General features: G+C 37.0%; 1 protein-coding gene across 2 annotated transcripts in view; it reads right to left on the bottom strand.

Annotated features, from left to right (window-relative positions):
- LOC139137594 (neuronal acetylcholine receptor subunit alpha-10-like) overlaps positions 1-25,128 on the bottom strand; it is a 244,689-nt gene that overhangs the window by 217,949 nt on the left and 1,612 nt on the right. The window contains exon 2 of one of the 2 annotated variants that reach the window (XM_070705780.1): positions 3,164-3,409. The gene's annotated coding sequence lies outside the window, so the exon portion shown is untranslated. Of the gene's footprint in view, positions 1-3,163; positions 3,413-25,128 lie in introns of both variants that reach the window. The other variant, XM_070705781.1, reaches the window with a different exon arrangement.

Genomic DNA, 25,128 nt, shown 5'->3' with positions numbered 1-25,128 from the left:
GAATCATCTGTAGAGCAGCAACTATGGGATTTTATAGTGACTGATGGTCGCCATATTTAAAAATGGCCGCCACACCAGAACGAGGCTCAACCCGTGGTGGCTCGGTATCCAAATTGATTTATATCATGATAATCTACATTTGTACCAAATTTCATGCTTTTATCACAAAATGCACAATTGTTATGAAAATTTTGGTTATGCCGCACCAGCAAGCTGTTTAATGCGACGCTACGGATTTTTCACGCTCCATTATTTATCACGACAATCTCATGAGAGCGCTACCTGCAATTTAACAATGGCTAGCTCTACCCTTCAATTTTTCTCTTTTTATCTCACACAAACCTGCTATATATGTTTTTTGGTTTTCCTACGCGGATCAATACATTATCGAATCAGAAATTAGTTCCGGTTGACTACTTTCACTATGCTGTGATGTACTTTACGCATCGAGTGCTCTGTCCTGCTTCCATTTGGCTAGCATGTTATCGACATTGTACAGGTGTATGTTTGATGGTCCAATGGAGGTCTAATTGTGGGCCCAGTAATGGGCTAAATAGCTCGGAAGATGGCGCCATGGGAAATGCTTTCGTACTGCCTATTGAAGTATCTTCAATCCTTTCTAAGTTTATCGGACAAATGCGATCTGCTGTCGATACTGTTTTGTCACAGTGAGGTTTTTAAAGGGTGGCGTCTAGCTTCGGGTAACCAGTTGTGCTTTTACGCTTACTGTTGACGCAACGGGGTTCATAATGGTGAAAGTTAACAATGCCCTGAAAACTCGCACGCAAGTCCAAGAGTTTATCTCTCATAGTTTTTTTTAAAGTTAGTACATCATGTCTACTCAGTAAACATTCTATAATATGACAGGAACACCAATGTAGAGCTTGACAGTGAATACCAAAACATCGACGGAAAAAATAGAATGTTGCTTTGAAGAGATGTCATTCATCTTTCGTTAACGTTTGCAATCTGTTTCAACATTATACAGGTTTTGATGCCAGTAATATCCTTATTGTGGTGTACTCATACCTACAAAATAGTATATTATAAGATTTTAATACTTTGTTGAATACACAGTCAAAACACCAATAGAAACCAATTTTCCATTTCTATGTAGTATTAAGACAGCTGTCTCTCAAGCTCTGGAAGGATCGATTTATATGCTCTTTAAGATACCTAATAGAATATCTTACACGATCAGGTGGCTTTCTAAAGGATGAAATGGAAGCTTTTCTTTCTCATCCTCGCAAGCGTCGATCTCCACCAGCCGTGCCTACCTGTTTTCACTAAAGCTTGAAAAATATAAACTTTGAAAAAAACCGACAATGAGCTATGTGTGGTAGATTATATTATTGTCTGTCGGTTTTATGTTCACACAGTATCGTTCTGAATAGTGAACAAATAGTCTTCACTTTGCGTGTCAGAATTGCCACTACATAAACATTCTTATTTTGTTCCTTTAATACCTGTAGCTGAATGTGGCAAGCTGAGGAGCCGCGTCATCATATTATGGTACTAGGATGAGCAACGAACGATTTGATTGCTATGAGCAACATATACAACGGGATCTCAGTCTAACAAAGTATAGTTAAAAGTGTAGTGTGTGTTCGAGCCAAAAATCATCATTGAAAGCTATTATCTGTGAGTTAGAACCATGCATAAGACACCGATAAAGTAATTCCTCACACATCGAGCAGTGTGTAGCCATCAATAACGGAAACACCCGTGACCTGTTGCCGACGATTAGCGCCAGGGTAGGGATTTTACGTCCGGTAGTCAACGTAATGAATTTTGAATGAGATGCGGTAGTGGCTGTTGAACAGTACTCCCGACCCCGAGATTCGCTTGATGTCTATTGGGGAAAATTGATTGATTTGCGCCGAATGTTCATGATTGATAGTTAAATTCTTGATAAAACAATTATATTGTTGACGCATCAGCAGGCAACAATTATGGATCGACTTTATATCCGCGTCATAGGAGCAAATAATAACTGAAATATTGTTTTAATTGAAAATGTCACGTTGACTTCATATTGAATGGAACTAATTATATATGAGTAGTTTTTACCGCCGCGGGACATATTTATTCGCAACTACAGTAGTTGAACAACAAACCACCTAACGTAATGATGAGTTAGGGAAAGTTTCTTTTCAAAAAACAGACATGTTACTCTTTCAGGCAAATTATGTGATCTAGTTTAAAGTCTAGCTGACATGGCTGATATGTGGATTTATAGACACGGAACCAAAAATCTTTGATTTTTAATATGAACATGCATACTGACGCTGCATTCAGAGAGTTCGCCGTGAGTTCAAAAAACGATGAGATTTTAAATTTGGTCATGATAACAAAGGTCAGCATTATTCCGCGCAATAAAATTCAAACAACACATCCGGCTGTTACAAGAAACCCTCCAGGGCAACTACCGCGTTGCACACCCATCGGTGTCAAGCGTCCGTGTTTGTATGAATTGAAGACCTAAGGTAACACGGGCCACGCCCTGGTGAAAAACTGTGCGACTCCATGAGAAAAACCTCGTCTTATTGCTCACGATTTACAAGTTTCCGACTTATCATCAGAAAGAGAGCCACCATATGCATGAACTGGCTTTGTATTAAGGATAAACATTGGCAAAATTGAAGGAATCTCGTCAAACAATGATCAACAGATAGCCGGATAACACGAAATCTATCTACTTCTTTGAACATACACGTCACATATTACATCAGAGTATTCGAATCTTGTTGTCAAAACAACATGATGACGGCATTTACAGTAAGGGAAACTTACAATCACTTTCTCGGGAAAGTACGTTTTTGAACCAATTTTTCTCATTCAACGTCCTTAAATACACTGGTTTTAAAATGCTACGAGTAATCACGATATATTTTCGCAACTGTCTGAACAGATGGGATATATAATATTCCCGTACCTTAATCTTGTATTCACAACATATTTTGTGTAATATCTGCGAAGGGACGATATAATTCATTGACACTGATTTTTTAATATCGATTAACTGTCCCTTGTGCTAAATTTGCGAGAATGTCTTGCGTTTTTACAGAGATGACGAACGATGTATTAAACATTCAGAAGTCTGCCACTACAATTCCAAATAAAATATGACCAGTAGCCAGTGAGTTGGAAGTCTTTCACTTACCTGTCGCCAATGTGTCCTGAGCGTTATCTTGATAATCACTTTTTGCAATGCCGCTGTGTCGTTGTGTGAAAATAAATCAAAGGGTTAATTTCAACTAATCAGCTTTGCTCGAGGAAAGAATTTGCCCAGTCGTCTGGTCGGTAGCCCTGCGGAGATGCGTGACACTGCGACGGTTTATCGGCGAATATGGTGAACGGTGGCGCCTTTTCGCTTCTTGTCCTATATCTAAGTGGAGAGCGGAAACACCTGCTGATAGCAGAGAAAGGACAATGTATAAGTATTGGGTGCTGAGGTGTCGCTCTCTTCTGCCATCATTCGCATCCTGTGATTAATTCCAAAGTATTGTTACATTTATTGGCAATTATTGCAACCGATTCGGTCCTGTTGGCTTGGCGACACAAGCTCAATAGCCGCTTGAACTTTCTCTTTATGACCTAATTAAAAAAACAGCGTGTCTTAACTATGGCATTAATACATTTTTTGAACATAATTCTCTACGCCACCAGATCACTCATGTTTGACGCAAATAAAATGCCAGCTTCACACTGTTCGGACTGTAATTTTGAAAAATCATTGCCCTGAATGAGAACAATCGGCAAAGAATATTATATCGATAATCAAGATCAATTGCATGGTTTACAAGTACCTACATGTCATTAACTTTCAAAAATGAAATTTTAACTACTTTCCATCAATAATCACCGAGTAAAAGTTTTCGAACCTTGACCTCCAAGTTATCGTCCGTTCTCCTTCAAGTATGGGGTAATCATGCTCAATTCGATATTTTAGGTACAGAGGGCCCTTAGGGAGTGAAATTTTGTCTATTGCTTTCTGCTTTCACATTGGATACGTTTCACAGAATTGTAAATAATTGCTACCTCTCGACATCATCGACATAAATAGTGCAATCTTAGCTTTTACTAAGTTTTTTTAAGCAGTTGCTAACGTCAAAACTCTCAGCTTTGCGGCAATGACCTACATTCACAGATATCTTTGCATTCCATGCCATAGTTGTCAGTGTAATTCTAACGGAACTATGATGTAAAAAATGAATCTGGTTTCCCCTCCCTTTTCCACTACGGGATTATTAGAACGCTGATCTCAGTGTGTAAGTTTTGATGAATTCCTTCCTAGAAGGAGACACATTGTCTTTGTGAAGCAGTTAAGGGAATACCTTTCCCGCAACAATTCGATGATTTAATGATCTGCTGATACAACACAAAAGGGAGTATATTCACCAACCTAATCGAAATAATGATATCATAGGCTCTCGGAAATTACTTACGCTTTATGAAGCGATATATCTATTGGAACAGTAGCTACGAACCACACCGAGCCATTGTCGAACTGATAACAAATTATGTCTACTATTTGTGTGTGAAGAAAGTAATGTTTGCCTCTTGGTTTATTTTTAGTTTGTTTATGTGTTACGCCAACAAAAATTAAAAGTTTGTTTCTCATCCTACACATATTGTAAAAATGATGGGGTGACGCGGGATTTTTCTTCTCCATTATTTTTATTCTTCAACCAACAAGAATGCGCAAAAAAACATGAAAACAACATGTACGCAGAGATAAATGCACAGCAGTGTTGCTTTAGTAGTTTTGTATAGCAGCAGTTCTGTGGTTTGACTTTTAGTGCAGCAATGTACAGTTTTGACATCTTAATACAAGAATGGCATGTGTACAGTTCTGAATGGAATGTTAGTGTCAGTTATTTTATTTACAGTTCTGTTTTATACAGCACTGTGTTATGCACTATCGTCCCGTATTTTTGCGTTTCCTCATGAGCAGAAAAAAGGTTGACACGGCGGGTCTGAATTGACGCGCGAGGACGAGAAACAAACTTTTTATTTTTCTTGGCCTTATCGTACTCTTTTTTCGTGTACTAATTGTTTCCAGTGACCTGAACACATTTCACGACCGCTTCTGTTCATTCTTTCGCAAACTTATTATCTCATTTGTTTTACTTTTTGTCAATATCTCATTTGGAATGAACTGGTAAGTCTTATTGCTGCCATCAAATTATCAGGCAATAACACTTTCACAGATAGTACAGTAAATTCTGGGACCCAGAATTCAAATGTAAGGGACTTATCTCCTCTACACTAGATCAAAAAACAGACCAGTAGGAGTATTGCTGTATCCACAGAGGGAAACATATTCTGCTCAAAAATTGGGGTATGGCTCATTTCCGAACAGCTTGGGAAAATTACTTGCACTTGAATAACTTTATTTTGAGCACACTACACTACACTACACATCCATGCTTTTCTGAAAGGAAATTTGAACTACTGCCGTATCAATTAAGAGAATACGAAGTCTTAATATTTGAGTTTTCCGAATCGTGAATTGTCAACAACGCAAGTTCTGAATGTGGAACCATTTTTGCGTCGCGGGTGGAGTATAAAAAACTCTGAAGAGTAAGAATTTTGAGTTCATAGAAATTGGTTAAACAATCAACAAACAAAGTGAGAAAAGGCTTTTACTTTGTCAAGTATTATGTTAACATAGATTCATATTTTCTCAAAAATTGCTTACCCCTGTAAAAGTTCTAGTCTTCAAATTATTGCAGGACTTTGTATAGTGAGTGGTGCCTTGTACCTTCACTATTCGTTTGACATCTCTATCGTGAATGCAGAATAAAAAGTCGACGTGATGCAAATAATTAAAACACCTGCCCACTTTAATCCGCTTCGTAAAAGAGCATGGCATTTGTGATTTGAAATCTGTCCAAAAGAGTTAGTACCTCTAAAATCACCTCTGTATACATAGATATGTTAAGTGTCATTTGTTGGTGTAGGATGTTTTCATCGAAGGTCATCGATATCACACTAGAAAATATGGACATGAGAAAGCAATATGTTAAGCAACATGTCCTTTAAACAGCGTTTTGGAAATTTAAATTATCAAAGTTACATCGTTGATCTAATATAAGTGCAGCTGATCGAACAGAAACTTAGATAGGTACGTTTTATGCGCTAAACGTTTGGAGCCCTAGGGCTCGACGAGCTTGTTGAAAGTGGCGAGGTTGATGAAGCTGTAAAAACATAAGTAGATTATTTTGCTAGTGTTATCCATCACGGATCGTGTTGCAAGCCGTATACTTTGTCGAAATGTTATGTGAAATGACGGCATTTGAAACCTATTCTGATTTTGTTCCGAATCGCCGTCGGGCGCAATCAGTGTTTGAGAATTGTTATCTATCTGCACGAATAGTTTATCCAGTTTGTGCATTGAAGACAACATCCTAAACTCAAGAATGCTTGATAAAAGACTCATATTTGATAAAGTAAATGCTATCTATCAATATTTTGCATCAACCCTTTGAGCAGCTGCGCCATTTATGACTCAATTCTAAATTGAAGTTTGGCCATATTAAGTGAAGACTATTTTTAGCTGGCACGAGTCTCTCAGAGGTGCCATAAAGATTTTATGACCGTGCAAATGTTTGCCAGTGCTGGTACAGTGGTAAAGTGGTATGGTTTAGTGCCGGCTGGCGAACTATAGATGTATGCGATGATGGTTATTTAGACCAATACTTCCGTCAACTGAAAGTAGTACGCGCCTCGAAACTTAATAGTCGGGTCGGAAGGTAGGGTTCCCATGCACCCCATGGATGTATTTTTTTAACCTACATTTTTGTAATCCTTAGGGTCTATATTTAATGAATTTTGATGTTCCCAAAATCAAATCGTGTCCCATGGGGTTCATTTGGCGCCATCTTGGCCGCCATCTTGGCCGCCATCTTGGATTTCAACGATGGGGCAGGGGTCACGTATCTACCGCTCGACGGAAACAGAAACAATAAAATACTATAAACGTTATATTTTTAGAAAGCCAAGATCATGGCCTTTTCATTGATATATAACTTAATAGGGATGAATTAATTTTCGAACTTCAATTAGACTTTATATCGGTCATTAGCCGTAAATCGTAAAATTTGCTAAATTTCACACCCAATAATTAAGTTCCCGTTCCTCCAAACAATTTTTCATAAGGTATTTATATATTTTTTGAAAGAACTCAGTGCAATAAACAAGAAAAACAACATTAAAAGTATGTGTCCTGAGATTTAGTGGGTGCATGAGCTTGTTTTCTTATTACACGGTATGCCACATATCCGTGTGTAACATAAGGGGTAGGGGTAATGTTTCCCTTTCTGTTTCGAATCATGAATGATGAAACCATAAAAATGTTACATTTTTTGAAAGTGCTGCATCAGACCTTTCTAAAAATATATAGATTTATGGGAAAATTAATGATTGCATAATTAAAAGTTACAAAGCTTAAACCTTTCGGTTTGTGTCGATTTTAAGTGATTTTTTAAGAACGAAATTACAACATATGGGGTAGGGGTAATGTTTCCCTTTCTGCCTCGAACCATGAATTACGAAACCATATAAATGTTATACTCTTTTAAAGCTCTGAAATTGGCCTTTCCAAAAATGTATAGTTTTATTGGGAAAAGTCCATATTTTAAAGTTACAAAGCTTATGCCTTTCAGTTTTTATAAATTTTAAGTGATTTTTTAAGGACGAAATTATAACATATGGGGTAGGGGTAATGTTTCCCTTTCTGCCTCGAACCATGAATTATGAAACCATATAAATGTTATACTGTTTGAAAGTTCTGAAATTGGCCTTTCCAAAAATGTATAGTTTTATTGGGAAAAGTCCATATTTTAAAGTTACAAAGCTTAAACCTTTCGGTTTGTGTCAATTTTAAGTCATTTTTTTAAACAAAATTTTAATATAAGGGGTAGGGTAATGTTTTCCTTTCTGCCTTGAACCATGAATTATGAAACCATATAAATGTTATACCGTTTGAAAGCTCTGAAATGGGCCTTTCCAAACATGTATAGTCTTATTGGGAAAAGTCCATATTTTGAAGTTACAAAGCTTATGCCTTTCAGTGTGTGTCAATTTTAAGTGATTTTTTAAACATTATAATATAAGGGGTAGGGGTAATGTTTCCCGTTCTGCCTTGAACCATGAATTATGAAACCATATAAATGTTATACCGTTTGAAAGCTCTGAAATGGGCCTTTCCAAACATGTATAGTTTTATTGGGGAAAGTTGCATATTTTAAAGTTACAAAGCTTAAGCCGTCCAGTTTGTGTCAATTTTAAGTGATTTTTTGAACAATATGCACAAAACAGTTAGTCCGTTGGCCAGGTATCGAAATCATCCCCTCTAAGGCATTTTACCCACTATGATTTTCTGTTAGCTAGTATTCTCAGCTGTCATAATCTGCTTATTTTCCATTTAACTGATGGTGTGTGAGAATGTAACGACTTGTTTGTGAAGGGCTGTCACACCCTCCGTAGTAAAATAGGAGTGGGTTAGGGGTAACATATTTACCGCTAGTCGGAAACAAAAACAAAAAAGTACCATAAACAATACATTCTTAGAAAGCCCAGATATAAGCTTTTACTTTTTTGATAATTATTCGACTTTAGATGGCGCCAATATTCCGTATGTACATGGCGGTCAGCAGCTGAATCATTCACATAACAAACGTTGATATGGCCTGAAACTTCGGTAAATTCATTCAAGCAAACTCTTGTTTGATTAAGTTGATAGTTTTCTTTTCTTTTTTATTTCGAGTATTTGCCATGGCATGACTGAAACGAACCTTGAAACGAAGGCTGTACGTATCTTTATTAGTCCGAGCCTGAGCGTGATCTGAGAGCAAACAGATCCGCAGATAAAGCGAACGATCGCAACCGTTACCAACAGACTCATAATGCAGAGCCATGCCCCAAAACGCCCAACCATACTTGGCACTAATCATGATCCCAGTCCATTTCGAGCCGGGCTTTAAGGGAAGTGCAGTGGCCTTTGAAAGACCCTTTGGTTTGGTTTTGTACCGTAGTATAGGAAGAAAACCCGACCTGTCGTCGTTGCTGTGAATGTTTGTGTTGTTTTTAGCCTCTTTTTTTGCCTATTTGAAGAATCGTCTTTGCAGCCTTCCATCCTGCGTTCTGTGTAGCGAGTGTCTTCGATCGCTCTCTTAAGTTTGTGATGTACAACTGTCTTGAGCCCCGGTGCTTTATTGGGTGTACAGGTAAATAGTTAGAGATCAGGGTGATAAATTGGTTGCCGCAGTGTCTTTCCAGGTGTTGCCACTTTTGAAGGAATTCAACACTCGGTATTTTGGCCTGGTAAGTATTCTTTAAGGTGTACCTGTAGGCTACGTGGTACTGAATAGGGGCCACTTAGGTTTCAACACATTCGATACTCTTGGCTTTCGCTTATACCCCGTTGTATGAGTAACTGGGATCGGAAATGGGAAAGGCTTAATTAATATCCATCTTTGCTAATATTAATTCTCGTTTGGCTTACAGATGGCCACCTCTACTTGTTTCGGTGAAAATTTGACTTTCAATTGGATAAAACATTGAGTATGACTTTCTTCTGTGTGTTATTTAGGCCTATGAAAAATATGAAAATTGCATATATATTGCTGTCAAATATCTCAAATCTTAGATTGTAAGAGATAGGCTTAGGCTTCCCTGTAATCATACAAATGAGTTAAATGGGAATTTATTGGAGTAGATTACAGTAATCGAAGAGAATGGTTGACACTATAGAAAGACTTATCTCGGATTACGGGGACCTATTATAAAAGAACAGCACAGAATACTTGCCGGATGTATTGACTGTTCATGTATAGTACAGGCTAGTACAACATGGAATGTAAAACATACAAATCAAAGAAGTGGCAAATTTTCTCAACTTTTCACAAAGTTTATATTCCATCATTACTATCAGGATTAGGATTTTCCCAATCTATAAATAAGCTATTACTTGATTACACCTTGATTCAGCATGACTAACATTTTGCATTTGCCACGCAACCAGCCATGCCCGTCTCTGGGATCGCGAACAATGCCTTTAACGAAGCTTTTGAACGCTTTTTGTGAATTGTGTAAGAATGTCCTCTCTGTGGAGTATAATGTGTGAAGCCGTTGTCTAGCTCGCTTGACTCTGATGATTATGTTGACTTATTTTTTAAAAGCTGCTGGTGGCTGATCTAGCTCGAAAGTTAGATCAATCTAGTCTCTCTGATTCGATCATGCTGGTGGGAATGGTATCTTCAAGCATTGACCCTAAAACGTCCGTTTGTTGGGTCTTTGCTTCAAAGACGTCAGGGTCTAACATTGGTTAAATGTCATCCATGATAAGAAACTAATGATAGATTCACTCACAAGGCATTTCAAACATTGAGGTGTCAATGGGAATATAAGCCTTTTTAGTCATTTTCTGAGGTTTGTCTCGCCTTCTTATTGCTTGGTGTAGAGAGTGTTTGTTCGCCTTCTGTTTACTATTTAGTTGCGTAATTTGAATGCGTTCTGTGACATTTGGCTTTTCGGGTTTTAGTTCGAGAATTATTTTGCTATTGAATTTTAGTACCTAGTCGAAAATGTAATCCCCCTTGGGAGTATATAGTGTTCTGCGTTGTAAAATAATTTCGAAAAATTGGTTATGATCTCTTGATTTCTGGTAAGGAAGGTAAAGTGTTGTCGATCCATCTTATCTTATTATGGAGAAGCTATATTGTGGATTAATGGTGATTGGTTTTCAGCGATAAAAGATTCTCTCGTGTTCCCGTGTGGTATTAAAAGTAACACTATTAATAGTGAGCTCTGATTTGCCCAGACGGTCACGTGACTGTGCATGTATTTACGATATACTGTAAAGTTGGCCATTCCTATCTCCAAAGTGGGCTTCTTTCACTTTGTTTGTATTTTCATCACAAGTTTCAATATACTGATATAATATAGCGAGAAACAACCCCTATAAGTTGGGTACACCACTCGAGCTCGGTTTTGACCATTTCACTCCTTATACACACGACTGAAGTTCGTGCGTATATGTTGTTTACCGGTCGAAACCGTGTGGTATCCTTTCAAAGTGGTGCTTTATTGCTTATATATCTCTCGCGATACAATTAAAGAAAAGGGATTGATTGTTGCTGCTGTCATATCAACTTTGCATGACGACTATGACATCCAATGTAGTGTTTGTGGGTTTGGAATATATAATTTTTGACATATTATAGTGTTAACTTTCTTTCCCTAATTTGAGTTATTGAAATGAGTAAAACGTCTTTTATTAACCACCATTTTAGCTTTTTAGTGCTATTCAATGCCTATAGAGTATTTTTCTATGTTCCTTTTAACAAGTAAATGTCAGTAAAGTAACACAAACTTTTGAGTTTAGGCATTGTCACTGCATAATTTTTGAGTTTACCCCATCAAGCCATATCTTGTTGGAAAAACAACTGCGTTAGTGTTTCAGAGATATGATATTTATGTGGCTTCCTTATTCGCTGCGTTTGGTAGGAGAGGAAACATCACCCATACCCCTATCCCTTAAATGTATATTATAGAGGGGTGTACGGCATACCATATATTAGGTAAACAATCGACGCACCCCATAAGTCTCAAGGAGATACACTCTTTAATGTTTTTTACTTCTCTATTGCATTAAGTTCTTTCAAATGATATATAAATACCTTGTAAAAATTGTTTGGAGGAACATGAACTTAATTATTGGGTTTGAAATGAAGCAAATTTTACAATTTACATTTCATGTCCGATATAAAATCTAATCGATTTTTGAATATCGATTTATCCCCATTTAGTTGTATACCAATGGTAAGGGGATTATCTGGGCTTTCTAAGAATGTATTGTTTATGGTACTTTTTTGTTTTGTTTCCGACTAGCGGTAAATATGTTACCCCTAACCCACTCCTATTTTACTACGGAGGGCGTGACAGCCCTTCACAAACAAGTCGTTACATTCTCACACACCATCAGTTAAATGGAAAATAAGCAGATTATGACAGCTGAGAATACTAGCTAACAGAAAATCATAGTGGGTAAAATGCCTTAGAGGGGATGATTTCGATACCTGGCCAACGGACTAACTGTTTTGTGCATATTGTTCAAAAAATCACTTAAAATTGACACAAACTGGACGGCTTAAGCTTTGTAACTTTAAAATATGCAACTTTCCCCAATGAAACTATACATGTTTGGAAAGGCCCATTTCAGAGCTTTCAAACGGTATAACATTTATATGGTTTCATAATTCATGGTTCAAGGCAGAACGGGAAACATTACCCCTACCCCTTATATTATAATTTTGTTTAAAAATCACTTAAAATTGACACACACTAAAAGGCATAAGCTTTGTAACTTCAAAATATGGACTTTTCCCAATAAGACTATACATGTTTGGAAAGGCCCATTTCAGAGCTTTCAAACAGTATAACATTTATATGGTTTCATAATTCATAATGCGAGGCAGAAAGGGAAACATTACCCCTACCCCATATGTTGTAATTTCGTTCTTAAAATGACTTAAAATTGACACAAACTGAAAGGTTTAAGCTTTCTTACATTAAAATATGGACTTTTCCCAATAAAACTATACATGTTTGGAAAGGCCCATTTCAGAGCTTTCAAACAGTGTAACATTTATATGGTTTCATAATTCATGGTTTGAGGCAGAAATGGAAACATTACCCCTACCCCATATGTTGTAATTTCGTTCTTAAAAACTCACTTAAAATTGACACAAGCTGAAAGGCATAAGCTTTGTAAGTTTAAAATATGGACTTTTGCCAATAAAACTATACATGTTTGGAAAGGCCCATTTCAGAGCTTTCAAACAGTATAACATTTATATGGTTTCGTAATTCATGATTCGAGGCAGAAAGGGAAACATTACCCCTACCCCATATGTTGTAATTTCGTTCTTAAAAAATTACTTGAAATCGACACAAACCGAAAGGTTTAAGCTTTGTAACTTTTAATTATGCAAATTTTCCCCATAAATCTATATATTTTTAGAAAGGTCTGATGCAGCACTTTCAAAAAATGTAACATTTTTATGGTTTCATCATTCATGATTCGAGGCAGAAAGGGAAACATTACCCTTACCCCATATGTTGTAATTTCGTTCTTAAAAAATTACTTGAAATCGACACAAACCGAAAGGTTTAAGCTTTGTAACTTTTAATTATGCAAATTTTCCCCATAAATCTATATATTTTTAAAAAGGTCTGATGCAGCACTTTCAAAAAATGTAACATTTTTATGGTTTCATCATTCATGATTCGAAACAGAAAGGGAAACATTACCCCTACCCCTTATGTTACACGCGGATATGTGGCATACCGCGTAATAAGAAAACAAGCTCATGCACCCACTAAATCTCAAGACACATACTTTTAATATTGTTTTTCTTGTTTATTGCACTGAGTTCTTTCAAAAAATATATAAATACCTTATGAAAAATTGTTTGGAGGAACGGGAACTTAATTATTGGGTGTGAAATTTAGCAAATTTTACGATTTACGGCCAATGGCCGATATAAAGTCTAATCGACGTTCGAATATTAATTAATCCCTATTAAGTTATATATCAATGAAAAGGCCATGATCTTGGCTTTCTAAAAATGTAACGTTTATAGTATTTTATTGTTTCTGTTTCCGTCGAGCGGTAGATACGTGACCCCTACCAAATCGTTGAAATCCAAGATGGCGGCCAAGATGGCGGCCAAGATGGCGCCAAATGAACCCCATGGGACACGATTTGATTTTGGGAACATCAAAATTCATTAAATATAGACCCTAAGGATTACAAAAATGTAGGTTAAAAAAATACATCCATGGGGTGCATGGGAACCCTACCTTCCGACTAGACTATAAAGACTTTAAACTTTTTCTCATACTTGTCCCAAGGAGATTTTCAACTGAGCTCTTACCAAAGCATAAATAGAAACCAGGGGTCGCCACACTGATCTAGGTACTACATAAACAAAGTACCCAACATTTGCCACCATTCCTGTGTTAAATCTATCTATTTCTCAAACCCAAGTTAGTGAAAACCTTTTCTCTTTTCAAGAGCTTCAAAATGAGCTCCTAAAAGTGGTGGGCCAAAACAGTATTGTAAACGTTTGAGAGTATGAAACTTTGTATACGAGGAGCACTCTACCTAAATGCGTTGTCAAAATGTGACCAAAAGTTGCCTCAACTCAGGATTCACGGGCGTTGTTTCTTTGATTCGACTACGATGCCGTGTCATATGTGCATTTTCTCTCGAGATGCTAATATTAGGGGGGACGTTGGATAATTTGAACAGTAGAAGCTAGGACGACGATTTTGGAATTCAATAGATATAATTTCAGCTTAAATTACTCACTGTACATATATCCTAGGAATAATAACATTTTAGCGTTACTGATATTGAGACAGAAGTAAAAGTAAAATGTATTCTACAATGAAGAACGGAGGTCGCTTGTGGTTCATAACCAAAAACCCACAGTGTCTCGCCCATGCCTCTTACTATATGAAATTGCTACCAACGCATTTGAGTCCAATAAGACTGCACATGGTCTCACAGTGAATTGGGCAATGCGAATAGGGTATTCCGTTTCATATATCGGCAATAACTCCGTCGCAGCTTAATATACGCAAGAAATGAATGCAGTGCATGACATATAGCAAGATCCCCTACGCATATTTTCCCCTAATCAAGTGTATTACCGCCAGCAGAGCGGGTCAGTTGCCATTTTATTAAACAAAATATGTGTTTCTGGCATTTTAAAGTGGTTTTCTCTCGTGGTCTGGGCGCGAACGTAGGAGAAATCAGACTTTAAAATTTGGTGAAGGTCAATGATTGAAACTTCAGCGCCTGGGACCTTTCATTTCTCACGGAGGGGACGAGGTGCATGCTGACTTGGTCATGTCAGTGGTGAAACGGACAAAAGTGCCAACTCTGGTGTGAGCATGCGCATTGCAAGTTTTCCAATAGGGCAGGTTTAAAATAAATTAACATATTTACACTGTGTTTATAAAAAAGCTTCATGCTCCTCATCATTGTATTCCTATGTCCATAATTTGCGCTGTTATCCAATGCCCTTTGTTTCGGCCACAATGCCCTATGGTAGTTGAGAGACAACTTTAGCGCCGACTTCGTACATTACTATCTTACTAGGGTCAACCAGAGCTCTCGTCCCATCAGACGACGCATAAGGGTACCTGACACACCGACAGACTATAATCAAATGAAGACTTGTGGTGTCTACTTAGATATGTAGAACGTAATTTGCAATCACCAATTCAGATACCAAATTAGGGATATAGGTGGTCCTCTTTTCAGATTTCAATGAGAGGTAGAATGCTCCTCGGAGACAAATATTAGGACGCTAAAAATCTTACAAAACGTATTGTCTAAAATTTTTGAGCGCTCATTATGAAGTTCTCGGTGTACATAAAGCTTTCAAAGTCTCACATAAACAGTAAATCATTTTCCCTTAGAATTAATACAGGAACGGACGGTCATTTTGAATATCAAGTGTCAGTATATTTTTGGTATTTTGTTTCTAGTACCAACTTCAAAGGTGACCCCGATTGTTATTTTTCATTTTGACCGAGAATGGGTTGAAAGGCTGAGGACAGTTTGAGCAAAAGTTGAAATCTTTCAATCTCGCATCACATACTACCTTACTGTCAGTATACAGAGATTTGCAAAATGCTCCAAGCTGTAAATTGTTCAGAAAAAATGGTATTGGAAATTGTTTTATCACAAAATCTCCTATCACAAAAATTTCTCCAGCTGTGTACGTTTCATGCAACACTATCGTGTACTTGGTAAAACGACAATAGTTTTAACCTTTGATAACATTTTGATTGTTTTCTGTAAAACTAAGTATAAACGTTCTACAAGATTAAAAATAGCAACTTAACCATGTCTTAATGGATTGTGTATACTATGAATGGTATTGTTATAATACACGCTTAGCGTGGAGTGAAATTTACCCATCAATGTTGAACTTGAATCATAGACAGTAGAGGGGGTTCCCCCCTCTACTGTCTATGGTTGACCTTACTCGTACAAAACTTCATTGACAAAGTTATCCACTGTTAATTTCGACTTGATTGGTGAAACAAGAAGATACGTTTTATAAACTGAAGACAAATATTAAAAAGTATATACACAAATGGTTACGGAGATTTAGATGCAAAAAGGCATGTAGATTGCGTAACATCGAATGTTTAGTCACATTTTGGGAGTTCAGTTAAGTACAAAATTTGTCAGCCATCCACTGTTCGGAACATCGTTGTTGAGTGGGATGTCGCAGTTTATTTACACAGCATATGATAGCATAGACTCATTGACCATGACACGTAGACCGCCAATTAGGTCTTGTTGCCCTGACAACCTCTCCGATACATTTATCACAAAAGCATCATCCAAATGTCTTGGGATTTACTGAAAGAACATTGCATTATTTCAGCATGAATATTTTATTGAGGTATGGAGCCGGAGGGTATGTTGCTACGGCAAAATGAAACGCATTATCGAGAAAAACTGGATATTCAATATTTTCTTAAGTAGATGATTTTGTGGCAGTAGGGAAATCTTTTGACCTCTAAATTTCCTGTATTTTTAATTATTTACTAGACTTCCTCGCATCCAGGGTATACCAAGCCTTGGGCATACCTCAAACCGTTAGAACTTTCAGCAGTGATTTAAACAGATAGTATACGAAAGAAATCTGCATTTTTTGCGAACACTTTTGTTATTAAAATGCTACCGAGATAACCATCTGAAGTGTTTGCTGGTTTAACACGGGCAGGAGGAAATGTTTACATTTTAAGATGATTAGTATTATTTGCAAGGACTTTGGTTTTCACAGAATCATCTCATAAAATGTCATAATAATGACATTGCTCATTTGCATTTTACCAAACTCACAACTAGGGATACACAGTAGTTAGAATTCAACACAAGCGGATGAAACTTGTTGCAGATATCACTGATATACTGATATAACAGTTGTAAAAGTAGTAGAATCATGATATAACAGCATTGAAAGATATGACATTCTCATTTCGGTTAATTGATGACTTGCATATTTATTGACTTTTCACACTCATATGATATAAAACTGAAAGGATTTCACCAAAGGCGATTAAACCTGATTCAAATATTGATTATATCTCGATAAACTTGAACTTAAAGACATAACGCAATTTCATTTCAGTTGATAACTAGGTATTTGTACAGTTAACGAACTTTTGCAATTTAGGGATATATGGTTGGAGGACTTAGCAAAAGATGTCTTATAGAATTTTTTGAGAGCATATGTTGGCTTTAAAAGAGATAATGCTGTTTCATATCAAGTAATTGTAAACTGTAAATTTCAATATTTTTAACTTTCACGTTTATTTTTGGCATGGCTGCACGAAATATGATATAGTTTATTAATGACTGCGTAATTTAAAGTACAATGGCATATTTGAACACGTTTTTGCAGTTTCATGTCAGCTACTCATATCACTAATTGAATACTAAAACAAAACTGCAAATTTGTGGAAGTAATATCCGAGATAACAAGAGTGTCAATTTACAGACAGCGATGGTATAAAGTGAAAAGTGAGGGAGTTTGCGCTTTGCATTTGGTTTATATTTCTTTTTTCGGCGCAACAATGACTTTTACAAGATGTGCGTGAAGACGATACAGCTAGTGATATGAACTCATCCTAAGTTTTGCTGGTCTCCCAAATTTAGACATAACACCTTTCGCGATCTGCGCACTTAGCGTGTTGTAAAATAGCTATTACTTCATTTTTATTCGACAGGACACAGAGGTAGTCGTGTTTATCAGTGGTTGCTAAGAAACCTCACATGTCTTTCACGAGAGAATGATACGCTATAAAAACCTGCCCGATTGCTTTTCCCTTCAAACGACCAAAATCTCACAAATATAGTAATGGTAATAGTTTTATTACCATAAATCTTTCTCGTATACTTCACATATTCTCGAATAAAAATCAAAACCAGATACTCTGCTATTGGTGTAAGAGTCCGACGAAGTCACTTAAACTTCAATTCAAATATCCCTACAGTCGTAAAGTGTCCACTTCAGGGATAAAAGTTTGAGGGCTCCACAATGATTAGCTCCCCAGGGTTCATTTAAGGTGAAGTACTACGAATTACGTCAAAGTTAAGTTGTGGTGTCATTTTCTTGAAACTTTGCACAAATATTCTTGGAAGTTGTGCAAGTGCAAAAATGAAATAAAAAATGGGGGTTACCACGCTTGTTTCCATGGAAACGGACGTTAAATTGGCGTCGTTAGAAATAAATAAAAATGATATAATTCACTTAAACTAAAGAAAGCAATTATAAAACGCTTAGCAAATGAGTTAATTTTAATAAATACCAAGACTTAAGATCCATATTTATTGAATGTATAGTTTTCATGATGTTTGTGAAGAAATTTTAACATAAGTATCGATTACAAAATGACGATATCGAAATTATATCACTATATAATTTTCGAACTTTCTTCCTGTCTCTTTGAATGGTGTCATTTTGACCAAACTTGGCGAATAAACTCCTGACATAATACCATTTAGTTTACACTTTTAATAAAAGGGTGTCACCACGCTACTTTTTACAATATCTCCAGGTTAATGGGTAATTTGCGACATATAAATGGGAGAGAAATGTTAATTTTTCGCTCATATTGAATAAAAACCAGCTTCCTAGGGGGTCAAAATATGACAAGGCTATAGGTCACATGCATTTCTAAGACACTGGGTCAAAAAATTAGGTAAAAGCGCAATTTCAACAATGACAGGTGATGTTAAATACATGCGCTACAAAATAACCCATTTGCGGCAGGCTGGAGTTAAATCTGCGCAGAAACGTTCTAAAGCGTGTGCGCGTCCGAATTCGTCGCCCTTCACCTTAATCAAGCAATCGTGATCTAAAAATATACAAAATAATTACCTTCCAGCCAGTTGAAAAGAGCTTAACACGGTTTTCATTAAACAGGAAAGAGAAGTCTTCATATTTGACAGAGGTCACCGAGGAGCGCTTGCAATTGTCAATCTAATTGTTACTGACTTATTGGGAGCGTCAATCTTCCTGATTTCTGACGATGAGGATAGAGCGGGGGTTCAAAGGTCAGAGCCATTCATTTGGCTCATTTAAATTATTCTGAAGTAGGCACAGGAAATCCTTCGCAGGTGTCTCTATCATAAACCGCCACAGAAACTTCTGTTATGGAGCGCACTTCTAGTCTGAGAAAACGAAATGCGCCTTTGGGCTGTATTTATGACATCTGTGAGAGGAAATAGTAAAATTACGTCGCCATATTGACGGCTCTTATAAATGTCTCCAAATCTTCAGAATTCTGAATTCATTCATCATTTCTGAACATGATTGCCCATGTTTTTTTAATTTTGATAGAATTTTACGATTACTGTCAGCCAATTCATTACACTTTTTGTCGATCAACCTTACAAGGTGGTTACCACATCTTTCATGAGACTTGCAGGTGCCTGTGATTCGAAGAACGGCTGGCTTTCCATATGAATTGGCGATGAGTATTTCCATTAAAACCAACTGTTTGTGCTAAGGTTTTAAAGAGTTTGTTTTCCAAATAGAATCATTGCATGTAGTTGGAGTATTCTACGTTTACTGCCTGTAATCCCGACAATTAACTCAGCAAGATTCGTCCACGGTCTTTCTTTTGCTTGTTCGTTCTAAATACATTTCAACGTTGTGTTTCACCAAAAAATAGATAAAAGCCTGCTTCTTTGAGATGAATGTATCAACTTAGAAGTATCTAGAAGTACTATAGTATTTCCAAAGTAATATGTACGCTATGACACGTTCTCTGTTTCGGAGAAGTGATTATAAATCATTTATGCATTGATGATAACAATAAGTTTCTGGGAATTTTGTCTAATGTAGTTTAACTGAAACAAAGCATTCCATTGCACAACTTACAAAGGATTGGTGAATCAACATTTGGCAGGCAGGTTTAATTGTCCTTACCCTTTGGCGACCCTGAATTACACTGGGTCAATGCTGAGCTACAGTACATATCACAATATCCTAGGGAGTATGTTGGTATTTTATTTAACCATGACAGGCACTATAAGGCAAACGCTGATTTATATCACGAGGGAGATGGACTACTCGTTCCTCAGCTATACCTTAACTTTGTTCGGCACGGCAGTATTATTCATGAATTTATGTAACACCTTGCACACCAAACCCGAAACAGTAGCAATAACTGATTTGTGTGTGGTGCAAGCTCCACGGATAACGTGATCGATGACGTCAATACTTCTACTGTCAAAGATAAAAGCGGCCCTGGTAGTACTCGCCTCGAATTTAAACACTTAAACTTTTGCTTGAACTTCTCAGAGGGGAATTTTAGACCATTCTGTTTCGAAATAAAGAATGAAAAGAAGGGGGTAACCGTGCAAAATTTGGTACCTTAAGAAACAAATTACCGAATATTTCAAGAAACTTGAAATTCAAAATGGCTGCCATCTTTGTGTTAACTCTATGTGGAAAAATTAAATTTTAGTTTTGACAAAAATAAGCCAGTCAAAACGTTATTTACTCAATAAGCTACCATGAGCTTCAGCAAATAGTATAAACCAAAGAAAACATTGTAAAAGTTTGTAAGTGCGAAGATACGTCCCCAAGGCGCATTTTACCTTTACTACAGCAAAGTAATCGTTGCCTTGAGCCGAAACGACTACAACGCTTTACCAGACTATGTATTAAAACAGATAATACGTGTCTTCCTCTTCATCTGGGAAAGTTAGCTTCTAGAGGATTTCTTTTCCTTCCAGGCTAAATCTTCAAGGGTCAGTAACTATAACTTTAGATGATTTTTCACAGTTTTTGTTATTCATGTCACCTATAGTTTCTTGTTCTGCTCATGAACACAGCTCGAGATACATAGTATTCAGCTACTTATTCATGTGCAGACTGCACTTTTAGGTGTATTCTTGAAAAATGAATTCTGGTCAGGAGTGGAAGTCCAATATTAGCATTAACAGTGCATTTCACATGTATGCACGCTGTGTTGACCAGATAAAAAGTAGGTGTTTCGACATGCTTTGGGGAGTAGAGCAAGAACTTAAAATTGCATTTTGACATGCAAAACCAAAATGTGAGAAATCATCATAAGTTGCAGCTGCTAGGTCTTTCATGCTCTGAAAGGACTGCTACAAAGTTTGTAAGTCGTGTCGCTATGTATGTGACCTTTGACATTGTTTGTCAGTCTTACTTATATCTATATCATTTTTTCTCTCAGAGCATTTTGAAAAATTGCTAACAATTGCATCGTTTTCCGTGCGATAAAACGGCACTAGATTTCGTCGTAGGAATAGGTTGAGTAAGGTATTAATTACTTCTGATGTGTTTGTTTGATAAATGCCTTAACTGACGTCACCGTTGGTCATCAGTTACCTGCATCACGTGATCGATGTATATCATTTACAACCAATCGTTTTTTCCCCTGTATGTGCTGTCACGTTAGCGCCTTTGCACCAGCCTAATCTTCCATAGGTTTCGATGTGTTTGAAACAAACTAATGACCCAATTGAGACAATAACTTCACTCCGACAATAATCAATGAAGGCCAACCATGTTTAGCATTATCAGTATTGCCATAGCTCCAAAGATGTTCAGTACTGCCCGGAAAAAATTACATCCAGGCAGATGTTACAAAGATAAATGCATGTATGTATCCATTCCATAGCAAGGTAGATAACGCTTTCGAATTGTATCAATCAAAAGTAGTGTGTGTCTATAACCATCGTCAGATGAATCTAGATCTTTACACACTGAATAATTTCACATTTCTAGCTGCAGAATTCGAGACCGTAATTGCGCAACAGGGAACCAGGTTTGATAAGGTTTACATTGAATGAAGTTTAAGTGGCCAGTCCACTGGCACTAGAAGTGATAATGGCTCCGCACGGCACACTTAAATATTGGAACAATCAAAGTGGGGAATTCTCGGGTCAATTCAGACGGGCATAAACATACGATTTATTCATTGGTAGACCGTACTACAATGTCTCAAATCAACGCGTATGAATTAGAACACGCAGCGAGCGCAATTACAAACGAAAATAACTCAGCATTATGGTCTTCGTGATCGCTGATGGTACCGCAGTCAAATTGGACTCAATTTGCGAACGACATCACCAAATTGTCAATGAATCGTTTGGGACTGGTTTCTCCCTCGGCACAAAGGCGAAAGCAGAAATAAAACTGCAATGAACTGTAGATCTCCGAGGGGGCTTGTTACATTGATTTATTGAACAATTTGCGCTGCTGAGTTTGTTACTATTTATCGGTAGAGCTCAAGGAGGGTTTAAATCTCAAGGAGTTAGTAGTTATGCGTCATTTGTAGCAAATTGCTGACGATCGCGTAAAATAATTGTTGAACAGAGCAAAAATTATTCTTGAAAATGTAATCGAAAAATCGGTAACCTGAAAAATCGAACACTAAGGGAAGGTACCATCTGGTATTTTGTGCAGTAGCTACAAATTAGCAATATGTATACATGAGCTGGATTTGCTGATATTAAGAAAACATCTTGATTCGGCGACTAAGGAGACATGATTTTAATTTTTGACAGAGAACGCTGTTGTGACTGTGTAACAGAAAGGGAATTCTACAACACGAAACAGTGGCACATACAGAGACAGAGACAGACAGAAGATTGCAAGATCAAATAACATATATCGTCATTACTTTGTTCTTGAAATATTTAATGTCATTGTTAATATTGCAATATGTTGGCATGTATATATATAATATAAAGTAGAATTTGAATTTCACCTATTTATATATATTGGCATACATGGTTATATAATGATCCATTATTATTTTGTATCCATGTATATTACTATATAACGCTACAAATACAATATGATTAGGCTATAGACAGTAGAAGCTACTATATATCATATAGCTATTTATAATACGCCACATGCTCATTCCGAGTTGCAATTCGCCATTATACGTCACGTGAGTGAAAATAGATATGTATAGTCCCCAAAGCATCGACAAAAGTGACGCCAGAGTATACTTTTGACAGACTATTTCCCTAGGGAAATAGTTTTTGCCAAAATTTGGAAAAGTGCCTGGTCACGTGACCGTAGTGTCGTCTGTATCTTTGAAACAATGGCGGGCAATGAGCGCCCGGGACGAACGACGAGCAATAAAACGGCAAGAATTTCCATTCCAACAGCGTAGGAACTTGAACAGCTCATCAACGAAAAAGATTCCAGTGCAACCAAGGATGTTGCTAGGTATACTTAGAATATCTTTTTGGAAGAAAGTGGTACAATGTACTACTGCAACCGCTGTGGAGAAATCGCCAAGTAAACTTGTCACAATGGATTGTTAGGTGCATAATATCAAAACACATTAAAACCCATAACATTAAACAACATGAGCGTGTGGCGTGTTATAAAACATCTATAACCTGGTCTTTATTCGGGGTATAGCGCCCGTTTATTACCCCTTATGGGCCGTGTGTTACCAGAAACACGTCGCTATACCCTCGACCTACGGCCTCCGGGAATAGCGATGTGTTTCTGGTAACGCACGGCCCCTATAGGGGCTAAACTGGCACATCAGTCGTCTTGACCAGGTAATAGGTGTTTAATGTATGTATAAATCTGAGGAAAGGTATTATAATTAGAATGAGAGAGAGAGAGAGAGAGAGAGAGAGAGAGAGAGAGAGAGAGAGAGAGAGAGAGAGAGAGAAATGGTTACACAGACTACTTTTCAGAATGACATAACAAATTTAACGAAATAACATGTTTATACGTATTGCTGATTACTTATTTGCTCAAGACGTTTCTTAACAAGATAAGACTTCACCATTGATTCTGTGCAAACGTACAACTATGATAAGGCTGTTGACATGAACCCTGTCTGCTGAATAGATTAAAACAGCACTGTTTGAATTATTAGTTTAATTGTGTGAAATCTATCCTGGGACCATCTACCTGATTAGAGTGTATTTTCAATTAGAAAAGTACACGAGTTTACTGTAAAATGCAAAGGTCATTTTGTAAATTCCTATTTTTGTAATATTTTCTAGTTTCCTAAATATAACAAATCCTCTTTGGCAAAAAGTTAGACAATTTATACGTGCATATGAACGAAGCTTATGTTATGTTATGTTAAATGCAAACGACGACCACGGGCATGCTATTATAGCCGAACAAGCGTATTCGCTCATATGTACAGCACTGTGGCAAATCTTTTCCCTTTCCAAAAGAAAGTACATATGAACAATACAACCAAAATGCTATTATACCAAACACTCCCCTCATCCCAAAGCAGTGGGCTAGTAAGCCTGCATTGCTTCTTTTTTCCCCAAATCCAAATCTCCCTTCACTCACAAATCGATAAATGAATTGCTGTAGCCCTGATTGGTTTGTCCTTTGATCACAGAGTCATCCTGGTGCAGTTATTTCCTGCCATATAACTCGAATTTCACTCGACAATTGTATTTTGTAATATGTCCGCTACGCAAGCGGCTGTCGCCGTGAGGATTATCCCACTGTTCAGGGTAATTGTACTGGTATAATAAAATGAAAAGACATGCTATTGTAGGGTAGAAAAAGACCTGAAACATCTGAAGAAACTATCAATATGAATTTATGAAACTACAGGTGTTTATTACCATGACAAGTGTATCACTCTAATGGGACAATCTCTCGACATCGGATATCAAATGTTTTCAGAAAATACTTGGGGCAGGAAAAAAATCGGCCGCATGATCACTGGGCGTGGAAAACAATATTTTACACATCTGCCAAAGATGCAGTCTATTCACATGAAAAGTATCCGCGTGCAAATGGTGGCGGCCTCTTTGGTAGCTCTTATTGTAGCATTAAAGGATGAATTTTCACGCAACGAAACTATACTTCCAGTAAGACAAATGTTTTCTCTTCAAAAACTCATATACACCGAGTCCAGAAACGTGCATAAGTATTAACGTTGTTCGTATATTTTATTGATAACATCGGATAACAATTCTCACTCATATTCATTATGCCTGATGCTACATCTATATAACCCTGACAGGTTTCATTC

The sequence above is a fragment of the Ptychodera flava genome, chromosome 7, assembly GCF_041260155.1.
Source record: "Ptychodera flava strain L36383 chromosome 7, AS_Pfla_20210202, whole genome shotgun sequence".
NCBI lineage: Eukaryota > Metazoa > Hemichordata > Enteropneusta > Ptychoderidae > Ptychodera > Ptychodera flava.
The sequence above is the reverse complement of the archived record's forward strand: the minus strand, read 5'-3'. Positions and strand labels throughout refer to the sequence as shown.